At 35.9% G+C, this 20,278-nt stretch overlaps 5 long non-coding RNA genes across 10 annotated transcripts; 4 read left to right on the forward strand and 1 right to left on the reverse strand.

Moving 5' to 3' along the window:
* Positions 1 to 534: 534 nt before the first annotated feature.
* Positions 535 to 913, forward strand: LOC124444670. The gene is made up of 2 exons (XR_006947992.1): positions 535 to 679; positions 741 to 913. It is a non-coding gene; the product is annotated as an uncharacterized LOC124444670 (long non-coding RNA).
* A 1,750-nt stretch (positions 914 to 2,663) lies between these two features.
* LOC124444665 lies at positions 2,664 to 3,259 on the forward strand. Its single transcript, XR_006947986.1, has 2 exons — positions 2,664 to 3,083; positions 3,146 to 3,259. It is a non-coding gene; the product is annotated as an uncharacterized LOC124444665 (long non-coding RNA).
* A 1,581-nt stretch (positions 3,260 to 4,840) lies between these two features.
* LOC124444669 lies at positions 4,841 to 5,251 on the reverse strand. Its single transcript, XR_006947991.1, has 2 exons — positions 5,177 to 5,251; positions 4,841 to 4,987 (listed from the first exon to the last, which is right to left on the reverse strand). It is a non-coding gene; the product is annotated as an uncharacterized LOC124444669 (long non-coding RNA).
* A 744-nt stretch (positions 5,252 to 5,995) lies between these two features.
* LOC124444481 lies at positions 5,996 to 15,399 on the forward strand. 4 transcript variants are annotated; one of them, XR_006947967.1, is made up of 8 exons: positions 6,001 to 6,028; positions 6,507 to 6,603; positions 7,330 to 7,416; positions 7,538 to 7,652; positions 7,793 to 7,991; positions 10,868 to 11,033; positions 12,418 to 12,485; positions 13,042 to 13,071. It is a non-coding gene; the product is annotated as an uncharacterized LOC124444481 (long non-coding RNA). The 4 variants fall into 4 exon arrangements; XR_006947966.1 differs by lacking the exons at positions 10,868 to 11,033; positions 12,418 to 12,485; positions 13,042 to 13,071 and adding exons at positions 14,228 to 14,317; positions 15,068 to 15,399; XR_006947965.1 differs by lacking the exons at positions 12,418 to 12,485; positions 13,042 to 13,071 and having other exon boundaries at positions 5,996 to 6,033; positions 10,868 to 11,199.
* Positions 15,400 to 17,886: 2,487 nt separating this feature from the next.
* On the forward strand, positions 17,887 to 19,590 carry LOC124444064. 3 transcript variants are annotated; one of them, XR_006947815.1, is made up of 3 exons: positions 17,887 to 17,910; positions 18,426 to 18,515; positions 19,260 to 19,590. It is a non-coding gene; the product is annotated as an uncharacterized LOC124444064 (long non-coding RNA). The 3 variants fall into 3 exon arrangements; XR_006947817.1 differs by having other exon boundaries at positions 17,892 to 17,910; positions 18,400 to 18,515; XR_006947816.1 differs by lacking the exons at positions 17,887 to 17,910; positions 18,426 to 18,515 and adding an exon at positions 18,986 to 19,019.
* The last annotated feature ends 688 nt before the right edge of the window (positions 19,591 to 20,278 follow it).

The following is a 20,278-nucleotide window of genomic DNA, read 5'->3' on the forward strand; positions in this document are numbered from 1 at the left end:
GGCTGAGTTTACTGTGATTCGTTGTCATACGTGGTCTGTTCTTCATCAGCTGAAATTGATCCAACAAATAAACTAAATGCTTTTCCTTCGTCTTTAAAGCAACTATGTTTATTCTTCCTTTGAATAATGTGAAGGCCCTTGTTTGTGGAGGCTTCTAGACAGCTTCCTTTGGTTAATCCGTCCCTGCTCCTGAGAGGAACTACTGTAGCATCAAGTGATGTTATAGTAGGTGAGATAAAAGTGGGTAATTCACTTGAGAAACGTTCAAATGAATTACCTCAAATATATATTATAGAGTATACAAGATATTGCAACATGGGGCAAAATGTTGCTCAATCTTCAAATGCGATGATGTTTTATAAACCTTCGTACCTTACCGTAATAATTAAACAACCTTTTCAATGAAATCGAGCAGAGAATATATTGCATGAGACATTCGTTAATTATCTTGTTTTTATCTAGGTATTTTGAATTATATCGCATGTAATAAATCGTTTGACAATGTTACAGAACACTGCATGTGTTATAACATTGAGGGTGTTACAGCACAATGCACGGTTGAAACGATAAGCTTTCCGCGAGTCTTATAATCTTCAAAGAGTTGTTCACTTAACATACATGTTCAGTCATGTACAGTGTCGAGCGTACGGACAGTGAAAGAACGCGAACTCTGGCAGTGGTATGTGCTAAACAATTGTTTGTTTCCATTAAACAAATAACTCCTTCTTCAGTCTTTTTAGGTACAAGAGATGAAGATCAGGAAGAAGATAGAGGAGTACGTTATTATTTTTCCTGTCCTTATCTTAACTTGTTTTTAGATTTTTCGTTTAGATGAGGAGGAGGCTGATGAAAAGTAGAGGAGGATGCTGACGGAGAGACAAGAAGGATGCAGATGAAGAGACGAGGATGCAGATGAAGAGAAAAGGAGGATGCAGATGAAGAGACGAGGATGCAGATAAAGAGAAAAGGAGGATGGATGAAGGGAGGGAGGATGCAGATGGAGAGACAAGGAGGATGCAGATGAAAGACAAGGAGGATGGATGAAGAGACGAGGAGGATGCAGATGAAGAGAGACAGAAGGATGCAATGGAAAGACGAGGGAGGATGCAGATGCAGAAGAGACAAGAAGGATGCAGATGAAGAGACAAGGAGGATGAGATGAGACAGGAGAAGAGATGGATGATGAAAGGCGTCAGATGATCAGATGAAGGACAAGAAAGAGATCAGGGATGAAGAGAGAGGAAATGCAGATGAAAAGATGGACGATGGAAAGAAGAATGGATGAGCAGATGAAGGAGAAGATGAGACGAGAATCAGACAGGAGGATGGCAGAAAGATCGTGAGGATTGATGAAGATGACAGAGAAGGACGATGGCGGAGATGTAGATGGAAATTCGAGGATCAGATGATGTCAATGGAATCGAGGGATGAAGAGACGATGGATGCAGAGATGAAGCGAAGAATGCATGGAAAGACGATAGGATGCAGATCAAAGAAGAGTAGATGCAAATGGCGAGACGGAGAATGCAGATCGAAAAGATCAAGGATGGCAAGGAAGGAGGGAAGGATGCGAGAGAAAGGCGATGGAATGGATCAGATGGAAAGGAAGGATCGAGAAGGATGGAAAGGATGGTGACAAAGATGGAAAGGATGGAAGATAAAGAAAAGGAATGGAAAGAAGAAGGATGGATAGAAGGACAAAGATCAGATAAAGATGAAATGGAATGGAGATGGAAGGATGGAGATGGAGGATGAAAGAAGATGACAAAGAGATCGACAGATAAGAAGATGAGATAAGGATGATGCGACAAAAGATCGATGGAATAGAGATCGATGGCGGAAGAAAGATGAGAAGGAGCAGAGGAATGTGATGAGATCAGACGGGAGGTGATGGAAAAGACAAGAAGGATGGGATGAAGAAAGATGGATGAAGAACAAGAAGATGAGGACGAAGATCAAATGGAGAGACATGAAGGATGGATGAGGATTCTGGATCAGCTGGAGGATGAAATGGATGAGGGATGGATGAGAAAGGAAAGAAGAATGAAGGATGAGATGGAAGGATAAATCAGGTGAGGAAATGAAATCAGCTGGGATGATGAGAAAATGAGGTGATGGAAAGGAGACGCAGATGCGAAGATAGGAAAAGTGCGTGGATAACGAAAGAAAGGATGGATGGAAAAGGAGCAGATGGATGAGGAAAAGAAAAGAATGGATAAGATGGAAAGACGAAAGAGGATGATGGAAAGACAAGGAGGATGGATGGAAAGACAAGGATGGATGAATGGAAAGACGAGAAGGATGCATGAAAGACGAAAGATGCAGATGGAAAGGCAGAAAAGGATGCAGATGGAAAGAAGAGAAGGATGCAGATGGAAAGAAGAGAAGGATGCAGATGGAAAGACGAGGAGGATGCATGGAAAGACGAGGAGGATGCAGAAAAGACAAGGAAGATGCAGATGGAAAGACGAGAAGGATGCACATGAAGAGACGAGAAGGATGCACATAAAAAACGAGAAGGATGCACATGAAGAGACGAGGATTTAAATCAATTACCTCAATTATATATTACAGAATTGTATATTCTGTAATATATGAATTAAGAATTCATTTGATATTGCAACATGCGGGCAGAGTGTTGCAAAATCTTTATAAACCTTAGTGCCTTACCGAAATAATTAAACAACCTTTTGGATGAAATCGAAAAGAGTTGAGCAGAGAATATATTGCATGAGACATTCGTTAATTATCTTGTTTTTATCTAGGTATTTTGAATTATATCGCATGTAATAAATCGTTTGACAATGTTACAGAACACTGCATGTGTTATAACATTGAGGGGTGTTATAACACAATGCACGGTTCAAACGATAAGCTTTCCGCGAGTCTTATAATCTTCAAAGAGTTGTTCACTTAACATACATGTTCAATCATGTACAGTCATGGATATAAATGTTTTAGCATGATAAAACTATTACAATGCGAAAGCACGATCTCCATAATCACTTGCCATGATATTGTTGTTGCATTTTTATAGACATGTCGAGCGTACGGACAGTGAAAGAACGCGAACTCTGGCAGTGGTGGGTGCTTACAATTGTTTGTTTCCATCAAACAAATAACTTCTTCTTCAGTCTTTTTTTAGGTACAAGAGATGAAGATCAAGAAGAAGATAGAGGAGTACGTTATTATTTTTTCCTGTCCTAATCTTAACTTGTTTTTAGATTTTTCGTTTAGATGAGGAGGAGGCTGATGAAAAGAAGAGGATGCTGACGGAGAGACGAGGAAGATGCTGACGGAGCTACGAGGAGGATGCTGATGGTCCTGCGAGGAGGATGCTGATGGTCCTGCGAGGAGGATGCTGATGGTCCTGCGAGGAGGATGCTGATGGTCCTACGAGGAGGATGCTGATGGCGCTACGAGGAGGATGCTGATGGCGCTACGAGGAGGATGCTGATGGTGCTACGAGGAGGATGCTGATGGTGCTACGAGGAGGATGCTGATGGTGCTACGAGGAGGATGCTGATGGCGTTACGAGGTGGATGCTGATGTAGCAACGAAGAGGATGCTGATGGAGCGACGAAGAGGATGCTGATGGAGCGACGAAGAGGATGCTGACGGAGAGACGGGAAGCATGCTGATGGAGAACAAGATGAGGTATAAAAATTTTTTTATTTGTTTCACTGACTTGTAGCTTAGTGACTTCAGTCTTTTTTCAGGTTTATGTGTTTGTTTTTATTGTATCGCTAATTTGTTCTTTGGCTATCTTTTAGATTTTTAAGAAATCTTGGATTTTGAGAGAGCATATATACTCTGTTGAATTCGGCGTATTCTTACTAAGTCAGAGAGTTCCCTCGCTCTCTGACTTAGAAAACAATTTTGTGGTAAAGTATTTCAAAGTAGGCTCCTGCCACCTATTTTGGAATAATGTTGTACAAATTTCTATTAAGTAATGATTTTAGAATAATAAAGTTGTTTGAAAAGCATTTATGCCGTGATGAATAAATAACATCCATCGGTAGTTTTGAAACGACTGTCAGCTTAAAATATGCATATGTATTTAAATTAAACATGGTCACCATGCCAGCAAGTGTCAGCGTTTGATAAATGTTTTTCGAAATACGCTTTTCAATGCAATATGGAAATTTGTCATCATAACGTGCACAAAATCGCTGTTTCGTAATAATATATACGCAATTTTAACAAATATTTAATGATGTTTGGGGCTGTTTTCATTCAACCGTAGCTATAGTGTGTTTTCTTTTGACGTCATATAAGCCATGTTGGGAGAGTACATGAGAGTGTCGAAGCTCAGCAAAGCATAAAATTAGCAGAAATTCTTTTCACTGTATGGAATTTTGCCCCAACATGGTAACTGATGAAAACAATTTAGAGGAAGAAATCATTAAGGTGTAAAATGATTTTTTCATCAGCTGGCAATCCATTTGGGACTTTTCACAGTATTTTTAATTCACGAAAATTTACATAAAACGTACAAAATGACATACCTCGCAACAAGTATAAAACATGTGAAAATTGATCATCAAATTTACTGGCATTTCCCCAGTATAGTAGCGGCATCTTCTTTCGTGTTTAGAGATTATTTTACACCTCAATGTTTTCTACTCTCATGTCCTTAGACCCAAAAAAAAATTTACATCTGTAATGTAATGTATGATAAACTTAAGAATAAATTTAAGAGAAAGGAACTTCTCAAACGACTTCAAGTAATATGTAAGTTTTAGCAAGTAAAATGTTCGTACAATAAATTATAAAAACAATCTCAAACATTGTTTAAGATTTTTAGACATTAAGCTGGCTTGAAGACCACTGTTTTTTGCAAAAAATTCGGCAATTTCGAAGTGATGTATTTCGCCTCCGTACCTTCAATGGCGGCGCTCGTGCAGGCTTCAAAGATGGCGTCCAAGTTAGCCTTCCAGTTGTTGTAGAGTTCAATGGGTTTAAATAAGGTCGAGATCATTGAGCTCTATAGTTAGAATTGAAAAAAATTGACTGTGCCTTTGCAAATATGTGATTCAACTGCAATGATGCACATCGTGCACCAAAAATGTAAAGTCACCATTTAATTGAAGAGCTTGTAGGTAGGAGATACAACAACTAATGGTCAAGCTTTATGTAAAAACCGGATACAATATCTTTATGATTCGTAAAATACCTGCTTAAAAAGGGCGTACATCTTTAACTTCAATTCATTCCCTGGATCTTGAATTAAAGATCCTACTTTGTCTTTGCTTCTTTAAACTGGTGGGAGATTGCAGGAACTTTCGAACCATCTTCGTAAAATGTTCAGGTTTAAATAAGGTCGAGATAGATAGTTCACTATACCACGACGAAAAATTGCATGTAATTTACAAACTCTTGGCGTCACGTTCATTTGCTATAATAAAATTTACAATAAATATTTTTTTATTATTGATTGAACTATGGACGAATAAGAAAATTCATATCTAGAAATGACATGAATGAAAGGCAAAAGTAAATAAAAATGTGACTATTTTTGACCAATGACATTAGGATGTTGATAGTGGTTACAATGGATGATAGTGGATAATTATAGACATGCTTTCAAAATGGCGTATGCTGAACAATTTTATTTTCAGTCAACTTGGAGCACACTTAATCATTTTATGGCAAGAATAGGTAAATGTTGGCTCAACTGTATAAAATAAGGCGTTCAAGGATGCAATTCGGAAGCGTAAAAGACTTGAGGCATATGCAAGAGAACTATCTTCACGTAGCAGACTGACATTTGTGGTGAATTCACTGAATTGCTCTGGAAGCTAACAGTTATTGGTTGTTATTCTGGCTATGTGAAACCAATCTATCTGCATGAGTTCTATCATGATTTTAAACAGCAAATCGATGCGTTGCGTATGAGTTGTATCGACCAGCTTACTACACAGTCAACACTTCACCAATTTGGAATTTGAAACATTTTGGTGATAAGAATTTTATACCGACGTATCCCTGCGATAAAAGACTCACAAGAAAAACTGTTTTGTTCAGAGTAAGGTAAAATATTTTACTCTCTGATTGCCTAAATATTCTTTGAGTATTTAAAACTGGCTCATATAAGACCATACATGTATGTAGTTAATGGGATCTACATTTTAGCTAGCGTGTGCAATATTTTTATAAGTAAAACGATGCACGGTAGTGAGGTAACTTAGTGATTAAATGTACTTGAAAGCCGAGGGAGATTTTGTAGTAAAAGTCACAAGACTTGTAGCACCGGACTTTAGCTAACCTGCCAGGGCTTTCAAGTGCATTTGATTGCCAAAATGTTTTAGTCAGTGCTTCACACACTGTTTATAAATTTGGATCTGCAGCTATTATTACCTAAGTGAAGATCTATTGATTGTCATGCTTTATTTTATCTCCATGTTTTTTTTATATTTTCACCATCATATGGGGGATGAAGCTTTCTATGTTTACAGATGTATACCATTGTGAATTTATAATTTCATTGCTATCACAATTTATAGATTAATATAAAAATTTTTGATGCTATGAGATGGTCTCATCAATGTGCAACAATTGAACTGGATTTCCAACTTCCTGAGAGATTCAACCTCACGCTAGGTAAGTTTTGCCAGTAAGCTTTTCGTTGAATAACCTCACTACGGTCTTGATACTTAATTTATTCAACCAACAGTGACATGATTATTTGTTTCTATAGAAACCTATTGTTATATATTTATATGCTTATATGTACTATATTCTTATATGCAGCCTGCTACATTGCTGAACACTGAAAGTCCCACCTGCATTCAAACTAATAAACCACCCACCATATAAGTATATAGTTACATTTAATATTGCAATGTTAACAGATAATTGCAATATAATAGTTAATAGTCCATGCATGTATCCCTGTGCATCCATCCCCCCCATGTAAATATCATTGATAATGGCTCACAAACATATGTAAGCCTGTGTATTATAGTCAGAGGATTACGGCACAGTTTAAGTTTCCATGAAATTGTAGATCTTTACAAATTGTAGCAATTTAGTAATTTATCAATATTCTATTACTCTATTGACAGTGGTGAAGGATTTAGAAAATTACATCCTGTTATTATTCATCAAGCTATTGTAGGTTCAGTTGAAAAATGATTGCTATTCTAAAGCTTTGGTGGAAAATGGTGAGTGTTTTCTTGGCTCATGCCAGAGCTTAAAGCAAATGAAATGTCCTTAAATGTTAAATTAAAATGATACAAAGTTTCTTAATTGTTTGGAAATTTTTATCATTTTTACTCTACTACTTTATTTCAAAATTTTGGCACTGCATTTTCTGTTATTTTCTAGGATTTTATGGCTTTCTCCCCATCAAGTTGTAGTAATTCCTGTCAGTAGTAAATATGATGATTATGCCGAACCGGTAAATTTAATTTGGTAAGCCTTAGATCGAACTTGAACAGGCTAATGCAAACTCAGCTATGGACAAATTGTTGCTATTTTATGAATTGGAATTTTTTTGTCCTTTTTTTTTTATTGACATTTTGGTCATGTTTAGATTCAAAAGAAGTTCCATGCAGCTGGTTATCGTGTTGATACAGACTTGGATCACGGATCAACACTAAGTAAGAAAGTTCGCAATGCACAACTTTCACAGTACAACTTCATTCTTGGTATGAATAAGTCTTTTTAAATTATTTTTTATTTACTGTACAAATAAATAGAAATTAAAATGGTTTGGAACCACTGTTGGTGTTCAGAGTTTACTGACGTTTCCACAACATTAGTCAGGTTCGCCGTATCTGTTCTCTAGACGTCATGACACTTCCAACATTGAAACAAAATCAAGCATGGCAGAAGAGAAACAACGACGCCAGGTTGAAGATAGCTTGATGAAATTGAACGTAGTTGAAGCACCTAGCATACGCTCGAGAGTTTTGGATGAGGACTCGTCAACCACTGAAAACATGAATGAGTCCAAGCATGTTTACGACGATAAAGGCTCTTGCGAGGTAGGCTGTAGCGACATATCGAATTATCGATAAATATCGGGGGTTTTTTAAATATCGGTTTATCGATATTGGTTTTTTCGGTATATCGATATATCGATGTACCGAGAATATCGAAAAAATATGAAAATATTCGTTGTTACGATATATATATAGTTATTATACATAGTTTTTAATTGTGTTTTGTTGGTTTTAATAGCTTTATAGCGGTTTTTAAATGGTTCTGTATACAATGTATTAGACAGACAATCTTCACCCAATCACACGTTCGGGGTAATTGTCGGCTAAGGTTCAATTTGATCTATTTATGAATCATTGCGAACAACACTACAAAAAAACCCCAAAAATATCCGAAAATATATCGTCATATCTATATTTTTTTCGAAGCGGGATTTATCAAGCACAAAAGGGACGACACTTATCAATGCTGAAGGATTGTCCCTGTATGAAATATCTAAGTTATAAGATTCGGCTATGAAATGCACACTAAACGGCAAAATATGACGGAAAGTGGGTTTAGGAGGAAGGTATGCGAAATATGTTCTATCGTATGCCAGCAAAAACAATGTAAATTTCTTGAAACAACGAAAATATAAAAATTCGATCTCTGCCACGAATAATTGTTAATTTGTGCAAAATTGCCATTTGACCATAGCTGGTGTATGGTAATTTCCTCAGTAAATATTAAACTCATGTAAATTTTTTCTCGCATGACCACCCCTAAAAGTGAACTTTCGAAACACCATAAACACTACAGAATTGTTTGAAGATTGTTTTGGTGTCTGCTTATGAGAGGTTGTAAATAAGTTAATAGTAAGAGTATTGGCAGGGACCTAATAGCAGTGTCTGCTTTCGGAGGTGTCCGTTAGTAGTAAAGTTCTGACTGATTTTGCTTATAGTTTCGTCTATAAAGTTTCTATAGGGTAACTAGTTTTATAAATGAGAACAAGTAGTTGCGTTCTGTTTTTTGGCTTCTTCTGTGCTGCAGTGAGTGTTAATTCTGTTGAAAAGTGTTCGAATGTTGCTTATTTTGTGTTGTGTGGAATGATTACGGTTGAAATCAAGTATTTGGTCTGTAAGGGTATTTATGCCGTATAATTGTTTGTTTAGTCTTGTTGTGTTTTTTTGTCTTTAGTGAAGGTTATCTTCTTTGTAGTATTTTTATGGTGTGTAGCATTTGTCCAGTTTTGGCTTTCTTGACTATGGCAAAGATATCGTCTTTATATCTATTCCATAGTCTGTCTGTTTCATCTGTGCTGTTGGTGACTGATTGTGTTTCGAGGTTTTGCACGACAGCTTTTGCGAGGAAGGTGTATAGTGGTGACCCCATTGATTCGCTGAAAGTTGTCTATAGTATGAGTTTTAGAAGAAGAATTCAGTGGAGAGGCAAAGGTTGAGTAAGTCTAGGATTTTATTTGTCTAGTTGTGTTGTTTGGTTATGTCTAATGGTATGGATGTGAATAGTGATGGTCACATTGTAATTAGATATCATGATTTTGTCTGGTCAATAGTTCATATGTATGTGATCCTGGAATTAAGAACAAAAATTGGAATGTAAGACCTTTAAGAAAGTTTTTGAAAACATGGGAAAGTACGATTCACCAATCAAGTGAGTTCAATAAGTGGGAAATAAACGCATGAACAATCTTTGAGATTTAGGTGCGTGAAATATAAGTTTTGGAATTTAAGTGCTTTAACTATAGTCTTTGGATGTTAGGTGCATGAACTATAGTCTTTGGCAGCTCTTTCATGAACTATAGTCCTTCGGAGTAAGGTGCATGAACTATAGTCTTTGGTAATTAGATACATTAACTATTTTCTTTGGTGTTAGTTGCATGAACTAAACTCTTTGGGAAATAGACGCATGATCTTATAGTCTTTGCGAGTTACGTGCGTGAAATATAGTCTTTGGGAGTTAGGTGTATGAACTATAGTCGTTCCGAGTTTAGGTGCATGAAGAAGAATTTTGGGAGTTTAGTCTTTGAAGTTGGGTGTGTGAAAGATATTCTTTGAAAGTTAAGTTTGTGAACTATAGTCTTTGGGAGTTAGGTACATGAACTATATTGTTAAGATGCACGAACAATATACATATATATAGATTTTATAGCCTTTAGGTGCATGAACTAAAGTCTTTGTGAAATAGACACATTTAGCTATAGTCTTTGGGAGTTAGGTGCATGGAAAATTTAACTGTCTTTTCAGCATATGAAGTTACCCCCGATGACACACACACACTATGATCAAACGAAACATTTTTCTTGCGAGCGCTTTATTAGCGATTAGAACCGATGGAACTCGATTACCATTTCATTTATTTCAACGGTGTCATGAGATCGTTTAAGTCGCATGAACTATAGTATTATGGAAATAGACGCATGAACAGTCATTGCGAGTTAGCAAAATTACTTTGTGCTCAGCAGTTCGAAGTAGGTGGCAAACTACTTTGAAACAACTTCACAATTCGCTAAAATTCTAATTCAAATTAGAAATCGGGCAATGTCTATTATTCTATGCAACACGAAACTCGACTGCGACATGGCAAAGGAAACGCGGAATTATTGCAGAACTTTTATCTTTCAAACATTTCGAGAAGGAACTCAATTCACTTTTGGCGAGATTTTCACTAGTTTCTAGACAGGTTTGTCTGTCTATTTTTACGAGGGAGATGGATTGAGCACTATTAGAAAGCAGAAGGAGAGGGAGGGGGTGGGCAAAGCTTAGCAACTAGAGGGAGAGGGGACAAGGGACCTTTGAAAATTCAATAAATTTCTATTGTTATTCATGGACGTTCACGTCGCAGATGATGAAAACATTTACAGTTTTGAACTTTTAAAAAATCCATGTCAGCAAATAGTAAAGCAGCATACTTAATATTGTAGTGCCTTCGAGAAACAGACGTTGATGGTCAACAGTAATATACAAGAACTTGAGGATAAAAATCACGAGAAATGCGATTTGTTTCAAAAGTACATCAGCAACGATGATATTTTTGATGGCATCGTAAGAAGATGGTGGACGAGCTTACAGGAATAATTTACCATCAAGGTATATTTACGATCAGACTTATGTCGCGTGCAAATATTTATTGTACAAATAGGATATTGTGTCCCCAATGATCCGTTTGTAACCTTTACGCAGCTGAATTTGTAGCGTTGTTGGTGTAAATCATTCGTAACTTGAGTTGAATAACAAAACATATTCGTTCATTTAACCACGATTTTTATAATCTTTACTTTTGAGGAAAAAAATTGCGTTTTGAATCAAGTTCCAAAACATAGCAAAAAAACTTTTGCTGGAAAATTTCGAACACTCGTTCTGTATCGTTCAAGTCATTGAGACTTCAGTGTTTACTGCTGGCGTGACGGACTTCTTAGTCGCAACAACCTTCTTTCGTGCGCATTTGTTGAAAAATGATGCAGTTGTTAAAAAATAATTGCCAATACTTAACATGTTGTCACGTGACATCAAGTAGATGTTTGCGCAGATGCTTTTGTACGCTTAACACTTTGGTGAAAATGGTTTTTATCAAACTGAATAACATACACAGAAAGAAAATGCATGGAATATTTCATCAACAAGAATCAACTTAATGTTTCAACTACATTTTTGATTTGCGTTGTAAAAAAGTCATCACTGCTTGCGCGCATTCTTCCCAGACCCATCTTTGAGCAATCAGTTCGCATTCTATATTACTTTCATTATGGAGTTTCTCCAGTTCAGCTGAGTGACATAATTTCTTCGACATTGAGAGCGACTGCAATGGAGAGAAGCATTGTATGGTTAAATGAAACGAAGCAATAACTTTAAAGTCCAGATTTGTGCTACCTTCGGCGGCAACGCAGCCACGTATTTCATTATGTTGTTAATTTCTTTTTCAAACTCGGCTTGAGGAATAACTTTTGTCACCAAACCGTAGTTACACGCTTCGACCGCAGTCAGTTTTTTTTCCAACGAGTAACATCTCATTCGCCTGAGTGCAAACTAATACGAAATGTGTGAAAATCATACCTTAACTCTTAACTGCATTAAGATAACGATACCTTGTTAATAATTGAGTTAATTAAACAAGAAGAACAGGGCTCAAAATAACGGTCAGGCAACGGACAATGATTTTCAAAAATACCTATGTATCGGTAACATTTTCAGTTTTCCCATAATAATTTATTATTCGGTTTTCCTTTCAATATGTTTTTGCAATATTGAGCGTCAATTTTTTTCATACGTAAAAACCATGCTTTCTCTAGTAATTATATGCTGGCTCGGGGCTTGTTGCATTGAAGTAACGATTCCGTTCTCGTAAATTGTGTCGTGAAAAGCGGCACGCGGCTTTGGCTGAAAAACTTGAAAAGTATATTTGGAATGTGAGATATATTGACATCGGACATTTCTCGTTTTGCTTCCTTTGCAACATTACTCCTTTTACATTTAGGCAAGGGTAAAGTTCGTTCGTTGAATTTTGGTGAAGAAGCCATTATCAATGAAATTGAAAGCGATGTGGTAAGTTTATGTTATGTTTCTATATCTTTAGATGATTCTTGCCTTGATGTATTTTTTTCAATCATATTTAGCAGATATAATCACCAACAACTTGATTTTCACGTTTGCTAGCGGCAGGAATACGTCTAAAAAAGATATTGTGATAAAAGAGTCATCCCATAAAAATCTATTGTATTTAATTATTGGTACTTAGGTGTGTGAAATGTAATCTTTGGAATTATGTGCATAAACTATAGTTTTTGAGTGTGAGGTGCATGAAATATAGTGTTTGCAAGCTAATTGTGTGAATTATAGTGTTTATGAGTTAGGTGCAGCAAGTATAGTCTTAGTGAGTTAGGTGGATTCATTATAATACTTGTGATTTAAGGGCATAGGCTATAACAGTCAGGAGTTATGTTCATAAACTCTAGTCTTATGGTGTTAAGTGCAGGAACTATAGTCTTTGAAAGTCAATGTAATATATTATGAAAGAAATGCATGCGATTTTATGATAAATTAATTTTGCTGATGCATTGTTACTTTGCATATCATTATTTCATATTTTCTCATATTGTAGATCCCACATGGATAGAGTTGTGAAAGTCCCTTTACTACCTCTGTCATTCACTTCAATTACTCTTACTAGTTTTTCATTGTTCATGTGTCATGGTGATTCATGGCCAAGAATGTTTTTTTGTAGTTTGGATTCTTTGTGGATGTCAGTTGTTTGTTCGTATAATGATGACGGGCCCCATTATTATACGAGCCCACCTGAAGGTGGTCAACTGATACTTGCAGAAGATCAACTCTGCACTAAACATTCTTTATGCGATGATATAACTGGGGTATTGAAGTGGTCCCTTTCGCTTTGCTCAAAGTTGCGTATATAAAGAAAGGAAGTAGCTACAAAAGAAGATGGAAAAAGTTTGGTTATAGCCAACATCATTAATAGAAAACGTTTTGTGATAAATGATTATATGCCTCTTGATTTATCTCTATTGTTCTTGTGAAAATCTCAATGGTTTTTATTGATGGTACTGATTTTTGGTTTGTTTATTGAATGGCACATTTATGCTGTTAATTGCATAGAGGTACAGATTGTTCAAATTGTGGTGTAGACTTGCAGTAAATGCGACCTACGACTTCTTCTCACGTGTCCTAAACCTTTGATCGCTGCGGTAAACGGTCCAACAGCTGGATTTGGTCTTTCCCTTATCGCACTGTCTGATACAGTCTTTGCTTCAGAAAAGGTAATGTATTGAGTTAGTAAAATTATTCATCCTAGCTGGTCTGACTTCATCTGTGTTTTCAAGTGTTTAATTTCAGAGTTATATTTAATATGGAAAATAGTGATTGTCTCAAAAGAGTTTTTTGCGCATACCGTCACGTCACTAACATTTAAGTCATTTTTGAGAGTTTTGTGGAAAAAAGAAAGGAATTGATATAATTTTAAAAACAGCCAAACTTTCTTTAATATCATATGTCAAACATTTATTGAGTCGTTTTTCATTGGTCAATTTACTTCGCCAATGAATGCAATAAACACGTCAATAATACATTCAGACGAAAATCCCCAAAGTGAGAAAGTTTATTTGGTAACGGGGCGATATTAAACCTCGACGGGTTCAGTTTCCTTTACCCCATACTTCCCTCTTTACCCACACCCCTTAATATAATTGAGTACTTTATTCACTCCCAGTGACTCCTCAGTACAACATTACGTAATTTTTATTTCAGTTTACATATTCGTCGTGTTTTTAAAGGCAACTTTTCAAACGAAGTTTGTGGAGTGGGGTCATCCTCCAGTTGGATGTTGCTCTCTATCTTTACCTCATTTATTTAATCATTCACAGGTACATGTGACTTGTTTATATTAAACAGAGGCCTGGGCACAAGGTCATATTTTGAATCGTTAGGTATTTGAGTTGTATCCACGCCTATTGATCACTTTATATAAAGATTTAAATGTTTTGTTTTCTTGAACCTGAGAGGATGTGTTATGTTCTGAGGTGTTAAAAATTAACTGTGAGATTGAAAAGTTATTAAAACTACGAATAGCTTTATCTAAGTTCCCACAAAATGCTTTACTCCCTATCCCTACCCCCCCCCCTCGCCTCAAAGAAAGTGTATCGTGAAACATAATTGTTGTTTTTATAAAAGAACCGAGATGCTTTAAAAAAAATTAATTTTGTCTTACGGTGAATTTCCTTTAAATCGGGTAATGTCTGTTATTCTATGCAACACGAAACTCGACTGCGACATGGCAAAGGAAACGCGTAATTATTGCAGAACTTTTATCTTTCAAACATTTCGAGAAGGAACTCAATCACTTTTGGCGAGATTTTCACTAGTTTCTAGACAGGTTTGTCTGTCTATTTTTACGAGGGAGATGGATTGAGCACTATTAGAAAGCAGAAGGAGAGGGAGGGGGTGGGCGAAGCTTAGCAACTAGAGGGAGAGGGGACACGGGACCTTTGAAAATGCAATAAATTTCTATTGTTATTCATGGACGTTCACATCGCAGATGATGAAAACATTTACAGTTTTGAACTTTTAAAAAATCCATGTCAGCAAATAGTAAAGCAGCATACTTAATATTGTAGTGCCTTCGAGAAACAGACGTTGATGGTCAACAGTAATATACAAGAACTTGAGGATAAAAATCACGAGGAATGCGATTTGTTTCAAAAGTACATCAGCAACGATGATATTTTTGATGGCATCGTAAGAAGATGGTGGACGAGCTTACAGGAATGATTTACCATCAAGGTATATTTACGATCAGACTTATGGCGCGTGCAAATATTTATTGTACAAATAGGATATTGTGTCCCCAATGATCCGTTTGTAACCTTTACGCAGCGGAATTTGTAGCGTTGTTGGTGTAAATCATTCGTAACTTGAGTTGAATAACAAAACATACTCGTTCATTGAAGCACGATTTTTAAAATCTTTACTTTTGAGGAAAAAAATTGCGTTTTGAATCAAGTTCCAAAACATAGCAAAAAAACTTTTGCTGGAAAATTTCGAACACTCGTTCTGTATCGTTCAAGTCATTGAGACTTCAGTGTTTACTGCTGGCGTGACGGACTTCTTAGTCGCAACAACCTTCTTTCGTGCGCATTTGTTGAAAAATGATGCAGTTGTTAAAAAATAATTGCCAATACTTAACATGTTGTCACGTGACATCAAGTAGATGTTTGCGCAGATGCTTTTGTACGCTTAACACTTTGGTGAAAATGGTTTTTATCAAACTGAATAACATACACAGAAAGAAAATGCATGGAATATTTCATCAACAAGAATCAACTTAATGTTTCAACTACATTTTTGATTTGCGTTGTAAAAAAGTCATCACTGCTTGCGCGCATTCTTCCCAGACCCATCTTTGAGCAATCAGTTCGCATTCTATATTACTTTCATTATGGAGTTTCTCCAGTTCAGCTGAGTGACATAATTTCTTCGACATTGAGAGCGACTGCAATGGAGAGAAGCATTGTATGGTTAAATGAAACGAAGCAATAACTTTAAAGTCCAGATTTGTGCTACCTTCGGCGGCAACGCAGCCACGTATTTCATTATGTTGTTAATTTCTTTTTCAAACTCGGCTTGAGGAATAACTTTTGTCACCAAACCGTAGTTACACGCTTCGACCGCAGTCAGTTTTTTTCCAACGAGTAACATCTCATTCGCCTGAGTGCAAACTAATACGAAATGTGTGAAAATCATACCTTAACTCTTAACTGCATTAAGATAACGATACCTTGTTAATAATTGAGTTAATTAAACAAGAAGAACAGGGCTCAAAATAACGGTCAGGCAACGGACAATGATTTTCAAAAATACCTATGTATCGGTAACATTTTCAGTTTTCCCATAATAATTTATTATTCGGTTTTCCTTTCAATATGTTTTTGCAATATTGAGCGTCAATTTTTTTCATACGTAAAAACCATGCTTTCTCTAGTAATTATATGCTGGCTCGGGGCTTGTTGCATTGAAGTAACGATTCCGTTCTCGTAAATTGTGTCGTGAAAAGCGGCACGCGGCTTTGGCTGAAAAACTTGAAAAGTATATTTGGAATGTGAGATATATTGACATCGGACATTTCTCGTTTTGCTTCCTTTGCAACATTACTCCTTTTACATTTAGGCAAGGGTAAAGTTCGTTCGTTGAATTTTGGTGAAGAAGCCATTATCAATGAAATTGAAAGCGATGTGGTAAGTTTATGTTATGTTTCTATATCTTTAGATGATTCTTGCCTTGATGTATTTTTTTCAATCATATTTAGCAGATATAATCACCAACAACTTGATTTTCACGTTTGCTAGCGGCAGGAATACGTCTAAAAAGATATTGTGATAAAAGTCATCCCATAAAAATCTATTGTATTTAATTATTGGTACTTAGGTGTGTGAAATGTAATCTTTGGAATTATGTGCATAAACTATAGTTTTTGAGTGTGAGGTGCATGAAATATAGTGTTTGCAAGCTAATTGTGTGAATTATAGTGTTTATGAGTTAGGTGCAGCAAGTATAGTCTTAGTGAGTTAGGTGGATTCATTATAATACTTGTGATTTAAGGGCATAGGCTATAACAGTCAGGAGTTATGTTCATAAACTCTAGTCTTATGGTGTTAAGTGCAGGAACTATAGTCTTTGAAAGTCAATGTAATATATTATGAAAGAAATGCATGCGATTTTATGATAAATTAATTTTGCTGATGCATTGTTACTTTGCATATCATTATTTCATATTTTCTCATATTGTAGATCCCACATGGATAGAGTTGTGAAAGTCCCTTTACTACCTCTGTCATTCACTTCAATTACTCTTACTAGTTTTTCATTGTTCATGTGTCATGGTGATTCATGGCCAAGAATGTTTTTTTGTAGTTTGAATTCTTTGTGGATGTCAGTTGTTTGTTCGTATAATGATGACGGGCCCCATTATTATATGAGCCCACCTGAAGGTGGTCAACTGATACTCGCAGAAGATCAACTCTGCACTAAACATTCTTTATGTGATGATAGAACTGGGGTATTGAAGTGGTCCCTTTCGCTTTGCTCAAAGTTGCGTATATAAAGAAAGGAAGTAGCTACAAAAGAAGATGGAAAAAGTTTGGTTATAGCCAACATCATTAATAGAAAACGTTTTGTGATGAATGATTATAGGCCTCTTGATTTATCTCTATTGTTCTTGTGAAAATCTCAATGGTTTTTATTGATGGTACTGATTTTTGGTTTGTTTATTGAATGGCACATTTATGCTGTTAATTGCATAGAGGTACAGATTGTTCAAATTGTGGTGTAGACTTGCAGTAAATACGACCTACGACTTCTTCTCACGTGTCCTAAACCTTTGATCGCTGCGGTAAACGGTCCAACAGCTGGATTTGGTCTTTCCCTTATCGCACTGTCTGATATAGTCTTTGCTTCAGAAAAGGTAATGTATTGAGTTAGTAAAATTATTCATCCTAGCTGGTCTGACTTCATCTGTGTTTTCAAGTGTTTAATTTCAGAGTTATATTTAATATGGAAAATAGTGATTGTCTCAAAAGAGTTTTTTGCGCATACCGTCACGTCACTAACATTTAAGTCATTTTTGAGAGTTTTGTGGAAAAAAGAAAGGAATTGATATAATTTTAAAAACAGCCAAACTTTCTTTAATATCATATGTCAAACATTTATTGAGTCGTTTTTCATTGGTCAATTTACTTCGCCAATGAATGCAATAAACACGTCAATAATACATTCAGACGAAAATCCCCAAAGTGAGAAAGTTTATTTGGTAACGGGGCGATATTAAACCTCGACGGGTTCAGTTTCCTTTACCCCCATACTTCCCTCTTTACCCACACCCCCTTAATATAATTGAGTACTTTATTCACTCCCAGTGACTCCTCAGTACAACATTACGTAATTTTTATTTCAGTTTACATATTCGTCGTGTTTTTAAAGGCAACTTTTCAAACGAAGTTTGTGGAGTGGGGTCATCCTCCAGTTGGATGTTGCTCTCTATCTTTACCTCATTTATTTAATCATTCACAGGTACATGTGACTTGTTTATATTAAACAGAGGCCTGGGCACAAGGTCATATTTTGAATCGTTAGGTATTTGAGTTGTATCCACGCCTATTGATCACTTTATATAAAGATTTAAATGTTTTGTTTTCTTGAACCTGAGAGGATGTGTTATGTTCTGAGGTGTTAAAAATTAACTGTGAGATTGAAAAGTTATTAAAACTACGAATAGCTTTATCTAAGTTCCCACAAAATGCTTTACTCCCTATCCCTACCCCCTCGCCTCAAAGAAAGTGTATCGTGAAACATAATTGTTGTTTTTATAAAAGAACCGAGATGCTTTAAAAAAAATTAATTTTGTCTTACGGTGAATTTCCTTTAAATCGGGTAATGTCTGTTATTCTATGCAACACGAAACTCGACTGCGACATGGCAAAGGAAACGCGTAATTATTGCAGAACTTTTATCTTTCAAACATTTCGAGAAGGAACTCAATCACTTTTGGCGAGATTTTCACTAGTTTCTAGACAGGTTTGTCTGTCTATTTTTACGAGGGAGATGGATTGAGCACTATTAGAAAGCAGAAGGAGAGGGAGGGGGTGGGCGAAGCTTAGCAACTAGAGGGAGAGGGACACGGGACCTTTGAAAATGCAATAAATTTCTATTGTTATTCATGGACGTTCACATCGCAGATGATGAAAACATTTACAGTTTTGAACTTTTAAAAAATCCATGTCAGCAAATAGTAAAGCAGCATACTTAATATTGTAGTGCCTTCGAGAAACAGACGTTGATGGTCAACAGTAATATACAAGAACTTGAGGATAAAAATCACGAGGAATGCGATTTGTTTCAAAAGTACATCAGCAACGATGATATTTTGATGGCATCGTAAGAAGATGGTGGACGAGCTTACAGGAATGATTTACCATCAAGGTATATTTACGATCAGACTTATGGCGCGTGCAAATATTTATTGTACAAATAGGATATTGTGTCCCCAATGATCCGTTTGTAACCTTTACGCAGCGGAATTTGTAGCGTTGTTGGTGTAAATCATTCGTAACTTGAGTTGAATAACAAAACATACTCGTTCATTGAAGCACGATTTTTAAAATCTTTACTTTTGAGGAAAAAAATTGCGTTTTGAATCAAGTTCCAAAACATAGCAAAAAAACTTTTGCTGGAAAATTTCGAAAAATAGGGATTCTTCCCCTCTTGAAAATGAATTTAGTCTTATTCCATTATTTCATCAAAATGTTATAATTCAAGCATTTAAACACATTTTCCACTTAAAAACAACTTTTACGAAAGTAGGGATTCCAATCCCCTGAAAATGAATGCTATCATATTTCCACATTTTCACCAAAAGACTAATTCATGCATTTGAACATATTTTCCACTTAAAAAACAACTTTTACAAAAAATTAAGTCCACCCCCCCTCCTGAATATAAGTTTTATAATATTTTCATATTTTCACCAAAAGACTATAATTAATGCATTTCAACACATTTTCACAAAAGACTATCATTAATGCATTTCAAAGAACTTTTACATAAAATTAAGTCCACCCCCCTCCTGAATATAAGTTTTATAATATTCTCATATTTTCACTATAAAACTATAATTAATGCATTTCAACACATTTTCGACTTAAAAAACAACTTTTACAAAAACAGGGATTCCAACCATTCTGAAACTGACTTTTATACTATTTCCATTATTTCATAAAAAGACCATAATTCATACATTTGAACAACATTTTTGCATCAAGAAGAACTTTGACAAA

The sequence above is a fragment of the Xenia sp. Carnegie-2017 genome, unplaced genomic scaffold (assembly GCF_021976095.1).
Source record: "Xenia sp. Carnegie-2017 unplaced genomic scaffold, XeniaSp_v1 HiC_scaffold_21, whole genome shotgun sequence".
Lineage (NCBI taxonomy): Eukaryota > Metazoa > Cnidaria > Anthozoa > Malacalcyonacea > Xeniidae > Xenia > Xenia sp. Carnegie-2017.